At 41.4% G+C, this 21,747-nt stretch overlaps 1 protein-coding gene across 10 annotated transcripts in view; it reads right to left on the bottom strand.

The window, feature by feature from the left end:
- Positions 1–21,747, bottom strand: part of LOC123976835 (POU domain, class 2, transcription factor 2) — a 99,906-nt gene that overhangs the window by 71,429 nt on the left and 6,730 nt on the right. The gene's annotated exons all lie outside the window — the stretch shown is intronic.

Below are 21,747 nucleotides of genomic sequence, written 5' to 3'. Positions count from 1 at the left end.
GGGGGGGGGGGGGGGGGGGGGGGGGGGGGGGGGGCGCGCTGTAAACAGCTATTTTCCAGGCACAGGCCCTGATGAAAGATGTGCAGCTGCTAAAAAGTACAGCTAGTATATTGCTGCTGCTGCCAGCATGGAAAAAACAGCCCAGATTCATATCAATGGCTTTGATTGAAGCACCGGGAGAAACCCGCTGGAGGACCGTTTGTCAGCGATGTCAACATGTGTGTGTGCGTGAGGATTGGGATTTGTCGAAAGATTTGTTCAGATACCTGTGTGGAATGAAGTGTGAGTGAGTACAGTGTCTGTGCATGCTTATGTTCACCACAGTGTGTGTGTGTGTGTGTGTGCATGCGTGTATGTGTGTAAATAAGTGGGACAGTGCCTTTGTGTGTGTATTTGTGTACATGCACTTCCCTGTGTGCGCTATGAACTATGTGGATTGAGGTGGGGAGTGTTAGAGAGAGGGGCAGGCAGGCTAACAGATTCATATCCAATATGAAGAGGTTAAAGTGACGAGTCCAATCCTCCCTACAGAGCAAAGAGAGAATGAGATTGAGATGCGGGAGGAGGGAAAGCTGTGAGGAAGAAGAAGAAGAGGAGGAGCAGCAGGAAGGAGGAAGGAGGGAGGGGTGTAGTACAACAGATTAATTTCATTTCTGGACTGAGCACTCCTCTGCTAAAGGAAAAGCAGAGGATAATAAAAGAGGATAAAAAAGAAGAAAGGAGGGGGGCAGTGATAAGCAGGAGAGCTGGGAGGAGAGAAAAAAGGTTTATTTCGCTTCCTTTATCTGATGTAGTAAATGTGTGTGTACTGTATGTGGGAGAGATTGGAGTCACACAGTGTGAAGACGATTATGTGTTCAAAACTGCTTGTGAGTATGTCTGGCCTCTGTGCATCTGAGGGGGGAAACGTTGCAACGTCACAGGCTGACTGAGGTCCTTTAAATCATGCAGAGCATCTGAAAAACAGCAATTTGAAACAGCATTTAACTTCTGTCTTTTTTTTCATGAAAACAAAACTAAAGTTTATTCAGAAATGTGTTGGGTTTTTTTAAGGTCGGTTTCCATCCCTATTAATTTTGACTATTTTTCTGCTTTGTCTGTTCCTCAACAAATATCTACATACATTTGAAGATTTCACAGCACAAGTACAGAGTCTCATACAGGTTAGGTGCTGCCATTCAGAACCAGTTTAGGAGCTTTACGCATCAGGATGACTTCAGCAGCCCACATTGAACCAGTAACCTTTTGGTTGCAAGGTAACCAGCCTAGCCAAACAGCCAATATGTTTCTGTAAAGTTTTGATTTAATGTTAAAAATGTATGGGTGTACGTATTGGGATACTTGCTATGAATAATGGTTCAACTCAACAGAGCAAATACTATATGCAGTTACAAGTGCACTTGACTTAAAGTCATATTCTAGAGTTTCAGGTGTTATTATAAGATGAAGTGGTGTAATGTTCCTACTTTCCATCAACCAGCTTTAACCTACTACTACTTTCTTCATGCAGTTGACAGCACAAAGAGAATAAGCCTTGTTGGGTTTGTGTCAGTTTCATGTGTCACATAAACAGTGTTTCCAATCCAGAGAGACTTGAACCCCATGTGCAAAATACCCCCCTATGCCCTGTGACTACTGTAAATAATATTGCAAGGGTTTCACTCTGTATGATTGTTAAACGTTGGTACAAAATGGTAGGTATACGAAGAGGTCCTTGCTCTGTCCATCAGAGCGTCTGAGACCAAAACCTGATGTTTACTGTTGATGCTTCAGACAGGTGAAATATTTTCTGCTATTAGACCACACTGTAGCTTCTGGAGATGTCTTGACATCAACCAATCTCTATTGGGCCTGTTATCCAAGACGAATAAGAAAATTACACCTTCAAACAACAAAATGGGGCCAGAAATGCAAGGTAAATAGCCAGCAGCTGTTTTTTAGTGTGTTTGCGTGGAATTTTTTTGCTTTAACTCACTAGGCACTCAAAAAGCATCCGAACTGGATTCATTGCGTGCATTAGATGCAGTACATGCAGCCCGTCGAGTTACTTGTGAGGAATAGCTTGCTGTCCAGCATTGCTCTTAGTCTGTTTATATGCTTGTTGTAACTGCACATCTACACTGCCACTTTAAACATTTCTGCTGTGTGTTGACAGAGGAGGCGGTAGAAGAAGACTGTCAAAAAAAAAGAAATCCAAATTAATATTAAAACAAAATACAAATACCAAAATCTAACACTTTAGTTTTTCATACTTTCATGCCCACATTTGGTGGACAGTACAATTAGGAGCAGCATCAGCTGTACGGTCTGCTGAAAATACCTTCTAAAAGCCCTTGAGCTTGTAGTCTGGCGACAGCATATGTGGGTGAAAATGAGCCACAGAGAGTAAGTGCATGTATGTATTTGAAGATGTGTGTGTGTGTGTGTAATGTGGATAGGAGGTTAGTTAAGTACAGCAGATTGAAGCACTAACCAGAGCACTCAGATTTATTAAAAAGGGTTGGACCCAGTGCCTGTCCACCCCCGAACCCCTCCTTTCTCTCTCCATCCTCTATTGTTGTCACTTTACTTCTGTCTCTGTGCATACATACCCCCCCCCCCCCTCCCCCTCCCCTCACCACCTCCCCTCGATCCTCCATGATATTACGTTTTTCACTAAAAACCCTTCAGAGTCACCGCTGCTCCCTCAATAAGACAGGCTGAAGGGAAGGAGGGGTCGGACGGAGGGAGGAGAGGAAGGATGTGGTGTTCCTGAGGTATATGGGGACACCTACCCCTCCTCCCTATCCATCCTCCCCTCTCCTCGCACACCCCTATTCTCTGTCCCCCACATTCATTACCATAAGTCCTGTTCGCTAAATTAAATTGGGAGGTCTAAATCTCCCTTCTTCCTCCCAAAACAGCGCTGACCACCAGCCAAGGGGGTGGACGGGTGGAGAGAGGAGACAAAAGAGGTGGAATCCAATCTAACTAACCCCACTTTTGTCATCTGACTTTATTAGCTAAATGTATCAGCGGCGGGAAGAAACGCATTGTTGGCTGCAGGGATTCATATTGCCTAGGAACACACACATACATACACACACAGTTGCAGACATGCAAAAGGGCCGCACAAAGGACACGTGTAGGCTCTCTGTGTGTGGTTTATTCAATACAAACTATGTTGGTGAGCATAAAACGTCCCTGCGGCGTTGCAAACGGCGAGATTACATTACAGTGGCGCACATAAACATGCAAACACTCAGAGAGGAAAGTGTTCCCAACCACACACACAGACACAGGGATACACACACACAAAAACCCACACCGTTCTGCTTATCCACGGCCTTGTCATTTTAATCTCTATAAAAAAAAGTCCTACAGCTTTGAGACGGCAGAAGCGTGCATCAAGACGAGCTTACTCACACTTGCACAGAAAGGTTTTGCGTGAGATCCCAAATATGCTTCATTATGTCAGAGACCTGTAAAGGAGGACAGGATCCTTTCCTAAGCCCTCTTCTCTCTATTCATGCAAGCAGGGGAGCAAGATCACTGCCTTCAGGTTGGCACAAAAGACCAGCACTTCTGTATTAAACACACTAGCAACTGGCAGTGACGGACATTAGCAAACAGATAAGCACACACACACCTGCTGGAGAACACACACATGCACAAAACTACAGCATGACCTTCACACTCATGAACAGACACAGAACATAGCATTACTATGTTTTTTAAACATAAGGAAGATGGACTTATAGTCATTAAGTTACCTAAAAAAACAGCATTACAGTACTTTTAAAATTTTTACTGTAAAAGTGACAATAAATTACTCTCAGGAATATTTAATACGAGTTTAAAAAAATATCACTGGTTAAATGTATTTCCTGATGAACTGACTCTGACCAGAGGAATGTAATTTTCTGAACAGATTTTTATGGAAGCCGATGGACATATACAGATTACATACTAGAAGTGATCTGGATCTGGGATTAAGACAATAAAAACAATTATCTTTTTTTTAGCCATGACAGTGAAACTTAGTGATTTGAAGTCTTGATTCTTATTCCTGAGGGGTTTTTTTTACAAATTGTGATGACTCCAATTTTCTGTCTGTCTTTAAAGCTTTTAAGGTACTCCAAAAGTGATTTAAGGGTTGGGCAATCTCTTAAATTAGTTAGACGGTACCTATAATGGAATACCTTTTCACAGTCACTAAACACATACTAAACACTTGCCAAAAACAACAGCTGTCAATATGACCAACGAAATGCTACAAAAAAAGGAACACCTTACGCTACCACACTCCTCTGATTTGCCTATGGTGCTTAACAAGGTGACCAAGAGCCCTGACCCTCAGACCGGCCGCTAATCAGTTGAATAGCCTTCAGGCCTCTCTCTTGCCCTCGCCCTTATGTTCTCTTTTCTTTCTACTTTCCTTTCTTCCGGCCGAACACACCCAGTGGCACGCCGGGCCAAGGCAGGTGAGTGATGGAGGGAGTTAAAGGGGGGATGGAGAGGAGTGTGAAGAGAAGGAATGTGAATTATGAGACAAATGAGTAGGCACTGGGTTCTTTTGGCATTTATGTGCACTGAGGAGAAAGCCTATCGATGGACACCACGTCCGACAAAGGGGCAGCACACGCTGAGTGCATTCGATTAGGAATGCGCATTGGAGTTAAACCAAAAAGGGTCCCCCGCTGTGCTCAGGATTCATTATTTAGCGGGGGTGTAAAATGGACACACACAAGCACACACATACACCAGAAATAAGTACTCCATAAGTACACTGGCACTCATGTTTACACACACAGACATACCGGAAATGTACTCACAAACACACACACACACACGCGCACACACTTACATATGACTGCCGATTACAAACCCAAAGAGAGCGAGACACACTGGGCAATCAAATATAGCCTGAGTACAACCAATTTAGCCCTTAATGGTCTTCGTCATCATCAAGAGTGCAAAACGAAGATGACTGTCCAATGGAGGGGGCATGTACGTGTGTCTGTCTTTATGTGTGGAGGAGGACAGTGTTTACCAAGGTTCCTTTTCGTTCATATGTGTGCCTAATGGCCTATGAATGTTTCCACAGTAACAATGACAGTTTGAGCTGGTTGGATGGGCCGACATACGGACAGCAGCAGAGGGGAAGCAGAGTTCAGGTGACCATATTTGGTTGTGGGGGGATTTTTATTTCATATCTGCACAGCAGGAAGTGTCCAGGGTGTGAAATTACTTTTATCATCTATGTGTAACAAAGACAAAAGGTCTTCACGTGTGTGTGTGTGTGTGTGTTCATTGTTGCATACATAGGTTTGTGCATGTGTGAAGGTAATGTACAGTACATGTACGTATGTGTGTGAGGGGGTATAAACATGTCTATTTTGCTCCTGCGTATCTAAATAAAGTTAAAAAAAGAAGCAGAGGATCTCGCACAAGCAGCAAAATGCTACATAAAAGTGAAATAGTGCCAAAGTACTAATTACAATGTTTGTAAAGTGAACTCTGGGAAATGTAGTGAAGTTGTAAGTCAAGGAGACAAAAAAGAAACAAAACAATCTAACTGATAGCATTTGTTATGATTTGCTGTATCGTTCACATGAAGTAACACAAGTATTGGTTAAAACATGATGGCACTGAAACCTTTACTAGTAACTGTGTACAGTGCATACTGTATGAAAATGTGTGATGGTGAGGTACATAAACACATAATGTAGGAGTCAAAAGAGTGTGGATATGTGAGTGTGAAGGTAGCAACGAGGACAACCTGGTTTGACATGTTTATGTATATTTGAGTGTAAATACATTAATATCTGAATGTATCTGTTTCAGACAGAAACCATAGAGCAGATACATCCGCAGATAAAGTTTGTGTGAGTGTGTGTATGTGTGTGCACAGGGCTCTGTGTGGGGGTGAGGCAGCTTAACGCAATAAAGCATGTTGTATTGACATCTGTGTTGTGTCTATTGATTCCCCATTATGGAGCTAACAAACCCGCCTGGACGCTTTGTCATTCGCAATCATGTTAGCACCGGGACTCACCAACAACGCTGCCCCTTTTAAAATCTGATTCATACACACACACACACAAGCAGGTGTCCTCCCATTCGCACACTTTTTTGCATTCCTACACATTAACGGTTCAATCGTTCATGTCACCACACACAGTCACACACACCCAGTCGACCCACAAACACGTTAGAAGCACAAATTCTCATGCACACATATCAACAGCTCACACACACACACACACACACACACACACACACAAATGGGGAGGCGGGAGAGTAGTCAATGCTGGCTAATCAATAGCGGTGGAAGGTTAAAACCACTCACACAATGGGCAGCTATGAGCTGCTTGTGGTTTCCAGATAAACCACACATGCCGGACAGATCCATAACTGACCTCAATGTGCAATTATTGAATCGTCTACCTGTCTGCCCACTCACGCACATGGCCGGTAGTTTCATGAATACACACACACTCACACATCCATTCATACAGTATATACAACTGCACACAGACCAAATCCACACACTCAAAAACACACAGATATACCTTTATATATGCACAGACACAAAGAAAGAGAAACACACACGCAGCCAATTAATCCAGGCACAGGGGCCTTTGCTCAGGCCCAGTTTGTTGTGGCCCAGACAACACAACCCCCTCCTGGGCACTGCAAGGTGAAGATCCTGGGTGGGAGAGGAGGTAGTTATCGAGCAGCACGCAGTACTTTGTGTGTGTGTCTGTGTGTGTGTGCGTATGGGCAGGAGGTTTGTGCTTTGAACTCTGCAATAAAAGTTTTTCTGTACGGTAGTTAAACAATAGAATAGAATAGAATAGCACACACACTATCGTCACATTGCCTTATTGTTTCAGTATCTTCCACAGTCTTGTTGTTGTGGTAATTTAGATTTACCATTGTTCTTTTTGTTTGTTTTGCCAGTTTTCTTTGTTGTATATTTAATACCACCTGCATAAAATATTTGTTACACAGCTCTTTCTATTTGATCTCGCATCATCATTAATTTTCATCACTTTACTTACATGCTTTACTATTGTGTAAAGACGTAATCTAACTAGAAAAGCAGACTATAGAACCAGAGAGTAAAAATCAACACTGTGCTGAATAACTACAGCTCCGGTAAGAGGCCTCTCAGAGTAGCCAACATAAATAAACCATCCCTCTCAATCCAAACACGTGCCTTCTCTCTGTGAATTTGACAGCTCTCAGTTTTATATGGGCCACAGTGGCCCTGGAGGATTTTACAGCAGTGTACATAAAATAAAAGAGCATTTAGATTTCCTTTGTTGTGGTGCAGAGCAGCGGCAGCTACAGGTCCCTCTCCGCCCTGCCTGCCCTCTGAAAACTACACAGCAGAGGAGACTGTCTGGTCAGATCTCTGCGCTGCACAAAAGAAAAGCCTTTTGAGTCTTTGTGGCAAAGAACTGATGCTCAAAATGAACTAAGGAACATCCGTCTCCGGTCTTCAGCAGTTAATCTGTGTGGTTGCATGGCACAAGTGTATTAAGACCAGCAAACAAGAAAGAATTCAATGAGGGGCAACGCTTTAGGACAAAGGGATGTGGTTTCTCTTCTTCTTTCTTTTGCTTCCTACTAGTTTATGACCACAGTCAACAAAGATGAGATGTCAGGGTTCATGCTCATCTCTGCCCTGTCGGTTATTGCAGTTCACTATTGTTCAGTATAGAAACAATACAGTGTGAGAACAGCCGGTAGAGCTGTGACAGTGAGTAGAGCTGTGAATTTAAAAAGCTTGAATTAAAAAAAAAATTAGGTGTTGAAAAATAACTGGGTGAATATGTTCAATTACTACTGGACTTAAAAATCAATGGATAGACATTTGATTCTGTAGCTATTATGTTTTTACTCAACCACATCAACATGCTGCTGAGGAGAATCAAAACATTTGCTGGAAATGCATTTGAGATGGGAACCATATTTAAAGAGTAAAAAGATCCAATGGCTATAATGATATTTGCAGTCATATAACACTAATGGGCTTACAATTTCTGCGGATATTCAGTATCCTGAAACCTTACCATTTCTATACATAGTAACAATATTTCTATTAGTAGGGGGAGATTTGAAAACAGCATGTGGACTATCATAGACTGTCACTAAAACTCTAATGGATTTCCTTTAGTGTTAGCAGTAAATCAAGTGACCCAACCCATTGACATAATGGCAGTTGACAGTCTGAGACAGTTTAATCTATCTACTTAATTTAGTCTTCAAGTGAACATTACATTATTTACAAAAATACATTATTGGGCAATTAAATGAAAATAAAAACAAAGAAAAATATCTTCAATCTCCAATAACAAATTCAACCCACTGGCTGTTTTTAAAGCACTTCACTGTGGTGATGTGTCTTAGGCCCAGCTGAGCTGAGGCCAGCGGTCTAAACACTGTAGTGTTAAAGAGTCGAGCTGACAAAAAACCCATAAGCCTTCAGTTTAGATCCACTGTAAAACCACTGTCTGCTAGCGTCTGCTGTTTAGGCCCTCTCTCTCTCCTTCTCCACTGAACCTCACTCACCTCATCTTAGACTTTTGACACCCTGTCTTTGGTTGCACTAACACACCCAGATATGTGCGCACACACGCACAGACACACACATATACAGGTGCAGGCAATCGTACAGATGCACACATGCACACCTCGGTCAAAGGCGCAGATCAGAGAGAGACAGAGAATTGTGGGTAACAGACTTAGCTAAAGTGGCTTATGGGGCCCGGCCAAACCACACCAGGCAAATCCAATTCAACAACCTCCCTGTCCATAGGGAACGTGAGAGAAAGAGGAGAGCGAGACACAGAGAAAGAGAGGGAGAGAGAAAGAGAGGAGAGTTTGCATTTTACTGAAAAGGCTTTCGTGTCAAGTGAATACTTCACAGAAATGAGAGAGAGAATGAGAAACAGTGGATTCTGAGTCTTTTTCTCTCCAGAGATTAAGGATGAAAGACGGAAGAAAAGGGAAGAAAAAACAGAAGGGAAAATGACGGATGAGTGTTGGCCTTTGGTCCCTTGCGAAGTTTATTTCTCTCATGTGTACTGGCTGCTTATCACACCAACATGTTTAAATAAAAAAGTAGCCTGTAAGGGAAAACACCAGGGAGATTCAGAGGGCTAGCTACAGTAACTCACAGACACATTATTCATTTTCTGATATACCTACTCATTTGTTCAATCCCTTACTTATTGATACATCCAAATATTCAGTCACACTCATTTATTCCTTCTTTAGACTGTACACAGCTCATAAAATGATTGATTCTTTATCCACTTGTTATTCATGCGTTTCATCTGTTCAGTTCATTTTTTCAAACTGATTGTTTATTCATTCTTTCACTATCTCACTTATAATACATCAATTCACTGATTCTTTAACCTGTTAATTCGCAAATACTTTCACCTTCTCATTAATTTATTATTCATTTATGCACTTGCTCATTCTGTTCTTCATTCATTCACTCCCTCTGACCCAGCCGAGACCTCTTCTTCCTGTTCTCTCATCGTGTCCTCTACTTTAATTCCTTAAAGGACCAACAGAGACATTGACACCACCCCCCAAAACAGAAGCCAGTGGTTATATGTCACCTGTCAAAGCCACCAGAAGCAGTGCTCATTAAAACCTCAACCGTTTTTCTCCTCCTGACACCTACTTAAGGTGATAGCCTGAATTACCCCTGCACGGCTCGGCATACACATCTAACCCCATCTGTCATTTGAAATTTCTGCCCGGATGGATTAAGGCAGTGGGGATGGGGAAAGGGGAACCACTGGCACTGTCACCCTCTGAGAACCCTACTCAAACATGTAGTCACACTTCAGCACACATACCTAGTTTATGTTGAAACAGTGACCAGCAAGTCACACTCACCTAAAGCAGGTGAGTTGAAAGCTGAGTGAACTCTGACCTCTCGCTTGTGGTCATCATCAGGGGAAAAAAAACCCCCATCAAGACAAACAGAAATATCTAATATATTGACAGAAGAATCGCTTTTCTTTTCTCAATCTCCTTTGTTTTTGTGCCGTACTTCATTTGCGTCAACATTCAACGCGTTAAATTCAACATTTTTTATTTTTATAAACCCCTTAATGAAGGAACTCTATTATGAATTTAAGAATAACATTTTGAATAAAGATCTCAAATAAGCGATACATCACAGTGATACTACAGGAGATGGAAAAAATACCATAAAGAGCGCCGCCATTATTGATCACGCTGGAAGTCACTAAAACAATATTATAGTGGTCATAGGGTATTAAAGCATAGCATAAAGGCATGATAAGGTCATTATAGTAAGTACTATTGATTGACAAACTCACTGCAAGTCCCTTTAGTGATAGGCCTATTATAGGAATATTACAGTTTTCCTACAGAATAAAAGCTAGGTATAAAGGATATTTGTAGTTTTAGTGACAAATATGTAAAGTTTATTTGGAATTTCGGTCATTTAAAAAATGTAACTCTATCTCCAGTGTGGTCAAACGTTCTCCCTCAGCCAACATGACTGTACTCCTGTCTTCCCAACGTGGCCTCAGTCAGAGATCAATACCTTCTGATCGATAGATGACCATGAATATTCCCCCCTAACCTGGAGGAAAGGGAGAGGAGTGAGGAGAGAAGAGGAGACAGATGGGATGGAGGTTGCAATGGATGGATTGCCATGAATGAAACAGGAAAGGATGAGGAGAGCGTGTGGCGCCTCTGTGACACTGATGGATGCTAATGAGCCATATATTCATGCATCCAATTTTGGGTGGGTTTTTTTTTTTTGCATTTTGGATTTATATGCAAGTAAGTGTTTTAACTAAACTTTGCCTTGTAGTTGACAAATTCAGGTCATTTCTATTTGCAGAGATAAAGAGGAAAGGGGAAATTTTTCTTCAACAAAGTGATTCAGATAATTGAACTTAGAATACAGTTTCACTTGTTTGTGTAAATTTAAACAAAGCAGAACAAGGCAAATCACAAGAAAAGCATTGGTAATTCAGCTGACAAATTGATCTAAATTTTATACAAATTAAACATTTTTTCTCAAATAAATTACATTTGAATACTTTAAGACATTATAATTAGGGTGCACATTTTGCAGCTGGAAACTTTTATATATGGAAAATGCTTATTGTGAGTTGTATGTTGTGTAATATGTAGTAAAATATAGAGTGAATTAAAATGATGTAGCTAGATGTACCCATGTAATTTATCCAATCTTTGTACATAGCCTACAAGTTTATGTTAGTAAAATTTGAGATAAAACAGAGTTAAGAAAATAGCATGTCCTGTATAGAATGTAGCGAAATCTGTCTGGTAAGAAATTAAAAGAGATGAAACTAAAGCTTATAACCGGGTTTTATTCTTTGTGTAGGTGAACAGTGGAGATAAAAGGACCGGCAAAAAGCGTCTTACCGGGGCTGGACCGCGGAGCCAGCGAGGACTTGAGTCTCCAGGCGCTGAAGTCGGACGCTGTTCTCTGAAAGACGAAGGGGACCGGCAGGGGGACAAACATGGTCCTCTGTCGACCTGGGGGTCGTTCTTTTTTATTTTAGTCTCACTTTTCTTCTTTTCTTATCCGTCGTCCTTTCGTCGTTCTTTGGCCTTTCTTCGTATGCTTTCCAGGTTTGTGGACAGCTGTTTGTAAAGACGCTTGGATGGTTTGGGTGAAAAAAAGAGACTCGGTATTTGGCTTTTTCTTCTGTGGATGGTTTCACATTTCTCTGTTTTCAGATGTGTGTGGCTCTGGGATACAGGCGGATATTATGGTCCCCTTTTACTTGTGTCTTCTCGGAGTCAACTAGTCCGGCACGCACACACACGTACACACAGCGATGTGCAGAGCGCGCAGCCACAACTGTTAGGCTTTGGGAGAAAATACAAAGCTACCAGTGGTTATCCATACAGGATACAGGTTGCAGGTGACTGGACAGTGGATGATATTTGTTATCGTTGCACCCATGTGAATCTAGTGCCGTTGGTACTCCCCTCTCAGCTGTTCTCCATTGGATGTAACACAGACACAAATAGACTCCATGTATTGTGTCCAGACAGCTGTGCGTAAAGATCGCAGTGGCTTGCTGTCTCTGACTCTCCTCCTTGGCAGGGTTTGCTTTGGTTTAGTTTGGGAAAAGATATATGTCTCCTCATAAAAAGTCTCAAACAAGCACTGCCCACCGGTGAATCCTCGGCAGAGAGAAACAGTGAAAACTGTCCGTGTAACACTAGAGTTGCTTCTTTTTTTGGTTCTCGTAGATTTGGTTAGTAGCTGGCTGGTCTGCTGAAGAATACATGCACACAAAACGACGCAATAATAAAACGCTAAAGCATAATTTGGTAAAAAGATAGAAATGATCAAATAATAAAGTAAGGCTTCGGCGGGCACCTCCTGTCTGACTTTCGCTCCTCCCTCTCCTCCCCTCGATGTTTCTCTCGCTCCCTCTTTCTCTACCGCGGGTCACTAATTAAAGCTAAATCAATAGATACGTAAATTAATAAATCCATATCAATAAGTACACCTGTCCTCTGATTCCCTCTTTCACTGACACGCATGTGAAAGCATGAAAATAAGGACGGGAAAGCGATCTCCCTTTTCTTATTACGCTCTAGTGTCTTTTCTTTGGCTCTGCTCCGCCATCCGCCTGTGTGTATCTCTCTTACTCTCTCTCTTCAGCCTTTCTCTGTGTGTATCCTACGTGTGTGTGCGCGTATCTGCGTCCCCTCAGTTTATTTTGGGAACCCAGGTGGTTTCGGTCCGACACCGCGCAGCCTGAACGCACTCTGGCACGGCGAAGCGCTCCGGCCGGGAGACAGACAGAGATACCCAGCCCCCTTTTTTTTAACCCCCCTTCCCTCCCCTCTCTACCTCTTTCTCCCTCCACCCCCTCACCCCAACACACTCCCACATATACACAAACATACACACAACCCCACTTTATCTGTCCATTTGCACACATTTTAACATTTACGTTTCTTGTATCGGATCTGTACTGAATTATATACGTGGGGCACTGAGCTTATTATCACAGAAACCAATTTAAAAGACTATGTACATGCGTAAAATCCATTTCATCAAAGGATTTATTCTCCAGGACGCTGTGTTAAAATACCAGTATTTTAAAATATACACTTCTTCGACACAGATACACACTCTTGCCACTATAATCCCGTACAAGACGAGCACAGATCCAGCCAATTGATCTTCTGATTACTTCATTATAATGAAGCCAATAATCACATCATCGCCGGCCTCCGAAAAAATCGATCGCCTCTTCACCATCTGCGGACATTAATTCAAAAGGGGGAGGGGGCTTTGATGTATATTTCAGCAGGAGGATCTCTCTCTCTCTCTCTCTCTCTCTCTCTCTCATAAATTTACGTGGATCTGGCCTACGCAAGGTCACCTGCAGCACTCAACTAATGTATTTTTTTCCACACAGAGGTGAATAATCAAAGTCTGCAGAGCCCATGGTGTTAAATTAATAATTATTTTGGGCTCGGCACATTAACGCACAGGCAGTAACCGCATGTGTGCGTAAAATGTCAGTTGTGCAGACTCTAAATTGTATGTTTTTCCCATTTAGGGTCGGTGAATGTTTTAGGTGCCATTGTGTGTGTATGTGTGTGTCCGAGGAAAGGTGCCTCCCGGCCATCAACTCTCTCCTCTCCTACTCCACCCGGCTGTGAGACGCACCGCCCCAACCCGCGCTGTGCGTTTACACTCAAGATTATCGCCAACATAGATTTTTTTAAATAGAAAAATCTATACGCTAAATATCGCAGTCAATAAAAGAAAATCGACCAAACCACTCACACGTCTCTCTCTCTGTATACACTCCGAAGTGAGACTGAGCTGTTAATAAGTTATCGATCAATTATGGCCCTTATATATGGAAAGGCCTCAGGCTCTATGCCAATGCTAATGTCTACGCAGGGAGAGAAACAAAACGTCAAATATAAAGTATCTGCTACATGGATAGAGCCTCATCAGAAGCTCCTGACCACTGACTTTACAACTGCTGTACTCATACTAACTATGGCTACTATTGCTGATACTACCAGTGCTGCATATACTACTGCAGCTGATAATAACATAGTTAAATCTCTACAGTTGTGTGGCTGCTACTACTTAGATAAAATACTTTTGTCATCACTGATGTTGCTACAAAACTGCTTCAACTACTGCTATTACTACCAATACTATTTAGCTACTGCTATAACTAATGCAGAGACTATTTATTATAGTCTGTACTATTTAAACTACTACTATGGAGCCAATGCTAGTTTACCACCACTGCTACTACTAGGGAACAAGTGATCCTACGACTACTCTTAGTGCTCCTACAGCTGATATTACAACCACTCCTCCATAATACTTCAGCCACTTTTATAAGTTTGTATTACTACTGTCTCTAGTATTACAAGTAGTACAGCTATTAATGCTGCTTTACCCTCTATTGCTACTATAATTAGTAGCGATACTTTGACTAATACTGCTGCTGTGGCCTCTACTCCAACCACTACTCTTTTAGTAATACTACAACCATTTTTGCAACTTCTATCTTAATTACTATTGCTTCTAGTATTAATAATAGTACTGTTTGTGCTACTTTCTACTAGTACTTATAATGTGACTACTACTACTGTGGTCTCTACTACTATTTCTACAATACTTTTGTTCTTCATAAGCCCGTGTCCTACAATTCAGAGCATTTCCGTTACACACTGCAGTTCTCGATGTCATCATTGAATAGACACAAGTCACATCACAAAGGGCCCCCCCATAAAAAAAAACCCACTCCCCATTGACAGATGACATCCGCATGTCCAACGAGCACAAGAGGGAGGAAAAAGAAAAGAAGGAGGAGGAGGAAGAGGCCATATAAAGAAGCGACCGGTTGTCCCTCAAGAGCCCCCCTCTCCAGATAAGGGCAAGCGCAGAGGAGCCCCGATCCAAACTCCTTCCAGACAAAAGCAATTATTTCTTGTAGAATATAGTGTGTTTTGTGCGTCCATCGCAGGAGGGGAGGGAGGTGTGTGTGGATTTGAAGGAGAGGTGAAGAATATGGCGCACGGCGTGCCTCATCAATAGCAATATGTTCTTTTTCCCTTCTGTAATATCTATCCTTTTATAACTACCCTGCAACCTGCTGCGGTGGTTGCTTTGTCTGACATCGTGGGCTTATAGGCCATAGTGGACCTCTGATCAGTTACAGACAGAAAAAACAACACATACAGACACACAAAAAACACACACTGCAGTATGAAAGGAACCTAAAAGAGATTCTATCTCTTACCTTTCAAACCAAACCTGTTGTTTCTGCATCCAGGCCTCAAACAAAACTGCTGTACTGCAACAGTATTACAAAACAATAATATTTAATATATATTTCTGTGGGAAAAAAAGGAAATTGGGTCTTTATTTATGATTTATAATAGGATGACCGATTCAACCACACACACACTCTGTCCCCAGCTGGGAAAGCTATGTCCTTTAAAATCTAAACCTAAATGTTTGTTGCATTTCATTTTCATACAGTAACATAGTTTCTGAAGTACATTAGTATTATAGTATTACATTAGGCTTTTCTGTTTCTGCTAAATATACAAATACGTCTCAAGAAAACCCAAATTTGAATAAGTGAATGCATCCTTTTCAGTACAGGAGATCTATTGAGGGATAAGATCTTATTGCTCTCTATCTGTCTGCTCCCTGCGTGTGTGTCTGTGTGTGTGTGTAAGAGAGAGTTCATTGTTAAATGGCAGTGTCATGTTGACAAACGAGTTGGTTGAATTAAATTCTCCCTCATCAATAACAAGAGGAGGCCAATCAATACCAGCTTACAATTATATCACCACCTACCCCTCCGCTACAGCTGTAACCACACACACACACACACGCACCAAGAGATAGCACGAGAGAGGGAAGAATCATTACCTCGCTGTGACATGGGGCTTAATAAACACTAAAATATTCACACACACATAAAAACACACACACACGGAACAAGAGAGAATTATTACTTTGGTGTTACATGGATATAGATTGGAAACATGGATTATTATAAACACACGCATTAGACACACACTCTTTCACACGTACACACAAGGAATCATTCATGTGACCCTAATAAACACAAACACACATACTCTATACACATTTTGATCTATTTTCAGCATCTCTCTCTCTCTCTTTCTGTCCATCTCATTCTCTGTCTATGTCTCTCCCCCTTTCCTCTTGCGTTCTGACTAAGTAATCAATGCTGACAGATTGTCAATAGGCCGACCTGGACCCTGCCAATACCTCTCCTACATATCCATTATTCCTCTTAATGCCATGGAGGACAAACACAGAGAAGAGTAAAACACAAAGCTGTCGATACAGCACCTTGATACGATCATTGAGGCAAATCAATGATCTTGCTTACAGCTCAGGAGCTTGCCTCGACCTCGAGCGCTAGAAATAACAGTTAGCGTGAAAATTGGTTTGTGAATATCCATTTTCTTTCACTCGATGTCTTCCCGTGTTCTTATCTTCACACGCAGGGGATTTTTTTTCATGTATATTCTCTTTTATTTCACGCATAATTTTATTTCGACTTTGAAGATATCGTTCCTTCGTTCATATTTCACACATGTTCTGCATCCTATTTCATCCTGGATTGGTTGTAATGGATTTAAGATGTAAAAACGACAGACAGCACTGAAGTGAGGGAGGGGCTGCAATATCGGCTTTTTGCTGTCATTCTTGCTGTCAGGTTCACACACAATCCCGTACTCCACACGTATGAGCACACACACAGATTCATGTGCTGGTACACGCACAGACACATAATTATGTACATGCCTAGAAGTGCCCACACATGCCAACACCAGACCAACACACTCATGTAAGATATTTACGTACATGCAAACACACCGTAACATGCATGAACGCACAAAAAGTACAAACACACACACACTCAACCTCTGGTTCTCATGCTCAGAGATGCCCAAACAGCTTAGCTTAGCACAAACGCAGCATCGAGGCTTGAGGTAATGCCAATGACATGGATGGAGCTTTCCAGCCCATGCAGCCCGGAGTGTGTGTGTGTTTGTGTGTGAGCATGTGTCTATGTGTGAGTGTTCATATGTGTGTTCACTGCAGACATGGGGGGAGATGAGAGCCTTAAACACTGAGAGGATCAGACCCAGCTCTTCTGGACACCATGGAATACGATCAAGAGGAAAGTGTGTGTGTGTGCGTGCGTGCGTGTGTGTGTGTGTACAAGAATGACAGCAAGACATAGCTGCAAAAATACTACAAATATAAGAAATAAAAGGTGTTTCAAACGTCATCTTTCACAAGTATTCTGGTGCTGAAATAGCATGTCGCACAGCATCAGCCATAATATTCAGTTAAGTTAAGAAAATGTTAGAGCACCTACATTTTCCTGGAAAACACATTTTTTATGTTAAAATGAATCCAGAATTATTTATAAATTGTCCAGAAATATCTGTCTGACCCCAAGATACAGTTGGTATATTACTATTCATAACAAAATTGTATTGCTAAATTATGTGTGTAGCCTCGATCTTTAAGATTTTTTCTGTGTCTCGCGCCCACACACACACAATTATATGCATATAATAAATTTTCTTATACTACATAAACTGCATCTTTTTTCCCCAATTTTACTGTTACTCTCTACCTGCCTCCCTCTCTCTTACTTTCACTTACTCTCATACGCACACGCACAAACACACACGTTTTCATTCTCAGCCTGGGTCGTGTTCATGGAGAGAAATAGAGAGACAGACACAGAGCGTGTGTGTGGGTAGATTTAGAAGCGGAGATCAATGAGAAATGTAGAAATCAATGCACTTAGCAGTGGGAAATCAATGGGGCCTAATCGGGATGCCAATGGCACAAGTCAAAACAATTAAGACGGAAGAAAAATGTTTAACAACCCCCCTCCCCTCCCCACCCCCATCACCACCCCATCCCAATGCTTACACAGAGGCTGAGGAGCGATGGAGGGAGCAGAGGGAGGAAAGAAAAAGAGGGCTGCAATAATATAAGGGACTTTGGGAATGTCGAGAGGAAGATAACAGTGATGTTTGTATCTGCTTATGGATCAACAGAGTTAAATGCATTTACCATTTTAACTGAAGGTTTAAATCCAGGTTACATTGCTCTATCTTTCAGCTCACTTTCAAGAGCCAAGGTGCTCACAATAATCTATAAAAAGAGGTTGAAAGAAGAATACACTGGACAAAGAAGAAGGATGAAAATTCAGAAGTAGATGCAAACAGTGAGACAAATGTACAGTTATGCTTAAAGTATTAAATTGCTAAAAAAAATGAATTATATGGGCCATGCAGATTATAGAGTCAGTGATGGACATTAGAAGACAGAGGACATAAGAAAGTGGCAAGTCAAAACAAGCTTATTGGAAGACTTAACCAAGCTGGACAGAGTAAGTTTCAGTGTCGTCTATTTGAAAAAAACACAGACTTTACAGCTTTGGCATCAGAATAAGACCCACACCTTCACCTGCCACCTGAAAGATTATGCACAAACCCTTAAATATGACTTTGTAGGTGGTGGCTTCATACTAAGCCTGACCAGGCCCTTCCAAGGCCTGATCCCAGCAAGTGCTTCTCTGCACCCTTCCAAGGCCTGATCCCAGAGAGGGGTTCCGGGTTTGCTAATCTGGATGAGGTGCCACTTATATTGGAGATGCCATTCCATAGAGATCTTTGAATGGCTCTTGGTCACCTGAGACAAATTTATCTTGGGAAACCCTCCCAGGAGCTCTTATTTCTTTCACTCCACCACAATAAGCCGGCAATTCTTGCAGGGTAGTCTGTCGGTCACATTTTACTCAAAAAAAAGTGTAGAACAAAGTGCATCTTGAAGTGACTCTGTAAATCCAAAATGTCTTTTTAGCTTTAAATATGTCGACTTGAAGGCTTGCTGCTCTTTATCAAGAACAGCAGCTGTGGTATTGAATTCTAATAATGACCAGATTAAATCTATACCTCTTTGAAACATGACACCATCTGCATTCACTATAACTGAAATTTTGAAAGGAATGAAAACTACAAATGTTTTACAGCCACCTACAGTCTACAGAGGGTGAAGGTTTTTGATACTCAAAAGATTTTGGGAGGAGTATCACTTTAATGCACTGACAGAGATATGAAAGGATATGAAAGTACTGGCAGCGGGGCAGAGCAGGTAGAGAGGGAGAAACAGGGAGAGAAGTAGTTTTGTTGGATGCCTCCTTCAACTCATAAAATCTGTCAATAAAAATGTTTCACTCTAAAAAAATTGACTGATGGAGATGACACCACAACATGACACAAATATACCCCATGGCACACTAGAAGAGAGACAGGAGTTGGATAGGTAGCAAGAGGAGAGCCATTGAAATGTAGAAAGAAACTATCTGAAGGAATGGCGAGGCTGCATGCCGTAGGACTGCACTTGGGTTTGGTGCATGTGAGTGTGTTACGGGGAGGTGGTGGTGGGGTTGATCTGGGGCCAATCAATAACGGCAGGCTTTCTTACGACCCCTGAGTTCCTCCTGGCTTGGCTGGCAGGCTGGAAATCAATGGGCCGGGCCAATAACTCAGGATGGTGTGTGGATTAGTGAACTGTCAACTAATCAGAGAGTTACAGAATCTGACACCACAGCTATTAACCTATTGATATGACACTTGGCACTGACATACACTCACACTGATGGATATATATAAATATATTTATATATATATACACACATTGATGAACACACAAGAGCATAGAATGCCTGAAGGCGGCTCGCATGTGCTTGCACACCTGCATTCAAGTGGGCCGAAACACGCTTACTGAATAGTTTACTTTTTGGTGAATTTATAGTTGATATATGCACACTCTTGAACTCATACAGATACATACATGGCTGGAAGCATAAAAACGTAGTTTGTTGTTCTCACACATTAATACTACCTGCATTAGTCTGCACGATATGAGGAAAATCTGCAATGTGCGATAACACTGTTCAATATAGCAATGACGATGTGACTTGCGATAAATAAACAAATATTGAAGGGTGCATATTAGCTGACTGGTTATCTTTAAATTCAGAACAGGATTAATTTAAATACAACTAAATGTTGTTTTTACAGCAGCAAAAATAAAGTTTACAAAAGCAAAGTCACTATATAAACTCAATAATATCTCACTGGAAACAAATCTAAAATGTCAATAGAATAAAATATATTCCCGACGTTCGTGACGTTCTCAGACATCAGTGAGTGTCAGCCCTTCCTCCTGTCCTTCTCCTCCTCCCTCTGCATCTGTTATTCAATGCCTGCAGGTATGGTTAACTAGTAGAGAGAGGATTTGCCTCAGCCAGCAGCTAAGTTTACAACAATGAGCTAAATGTAAGGTATATAGCAGACTAAGCTTTACAGTTAGACTACATACAGACAGCTTTTGTTTCAGCTTGTTTGTAAAAATATGCTATTAGCAATGTGTTTATCGCACATGTTCATATCGTGATGATGATGACGATGCCACACTGTACACACACACATCAAACAAGGAAAAGGCTTAAAACCAACAGATAACACTGCTGAATGGAAGAGACAAAGACACAATAATATAACGCATTTGTCCTGCTTCTCAAACATTATCCTGGAATAGAGACACACTTCAATGCAGTAGCTTCATTCAGAATACACAGAACACGCATTGATCCCTATCAGAAGTCACGGTTCATTTAAAGATCATTTGAAATGAACAACCATCATTCAGTTTTATTACGTGTATTGTGTAAGCGCTGCGCTTTGACCCCTGACCTCCACGGCAAAGATGGCTTTGAATGTTGGTGAACCTGAAATTTCAATGTATTCCACTGTTATAGGCATTATATATCCCAATATCTCAATTGTGCTGTGAGTGTTGATGATGACTAAGCCTTTTCCTGCATACTAAATAGTTAATTATTACTAAAATCAATTTGTTTAGGCTTTAACATGAACATTTGTTGTTTACTTTCTAACTTACAGTTCCTTGCACCATAAATTTAAGTCCTGAAAATTTCTGTCAGCTTGAAAAAGGTGAGTAATCTCCACATAAAAAAGCAGGGTAAACTGAGTTTAGGAGGCTTTACTCACTGCACTACATCCCTACTTTTCACAATTCATATCCAGATTCCTGGGTGCTTCTTTAATATGTAGACTCTGATCTTTTGATATTCTCGTGTTCCTCTAGTGTGGAACTACAGGCTTATTCTGTGTCAAGGGTGCTGGTTCATTTTACATTATTCTCTTCTATTCTTCAGTCCTTTTCTACTTTTTTGGGGGGGGGGGGGGCAAAAGGAGATTATTTTGGGGGGTAATTCCATTGAAACCGCTCTGAAATAACTTGACTTGGCATGTGCCTATACAAGGCTCTACAAAAGGCTCCAGGAATACTATTCAGTAATGGGGTAAAGCAAGAGAAGAAGCAGGACAAAAAGCCTGTGTGTGTGTGTTACGGGAGCAGCTGAAATGAGGGAGAAGAGAGAGAACAAAATCACCTGAGAGAAAAGAAGACAGCTAGAGGGAAGAAAAGAAAGGATGAATGAGCAGCAGAGAAACCAGTGGAAAATAATCAAGTGTTCAGAAAAGAGAAGAGGATGCACTAGTTGGATATTCTACAAGATATTATTATTACAAATTTTTAAATCATAATAAGTTTGGGTCTGCTTT

The sequence above is a fragment of the Micropterus dolomieu genome, linkage group LG09 (genome assembly GCF_021292245.1).
Source record: "Micropterus dolomieu isolate WLL.071019.BEF.003 ecotype Adirondacks linkage group LG09, ASM2129224v1, whole genome shotgun sequence".
Lineage (NCBI taxonomy): Eukaryota > Metazoa > Chordata > Actinopteri > Centrarchiformes > Centrarchidae > Micropterus > Micropterus dolomieu.
The sequence above is the reverse complement of the archived record's forward strand: the minus strand, read 5'-3'. Positions and strand labels throughout refer to the sequence as shown.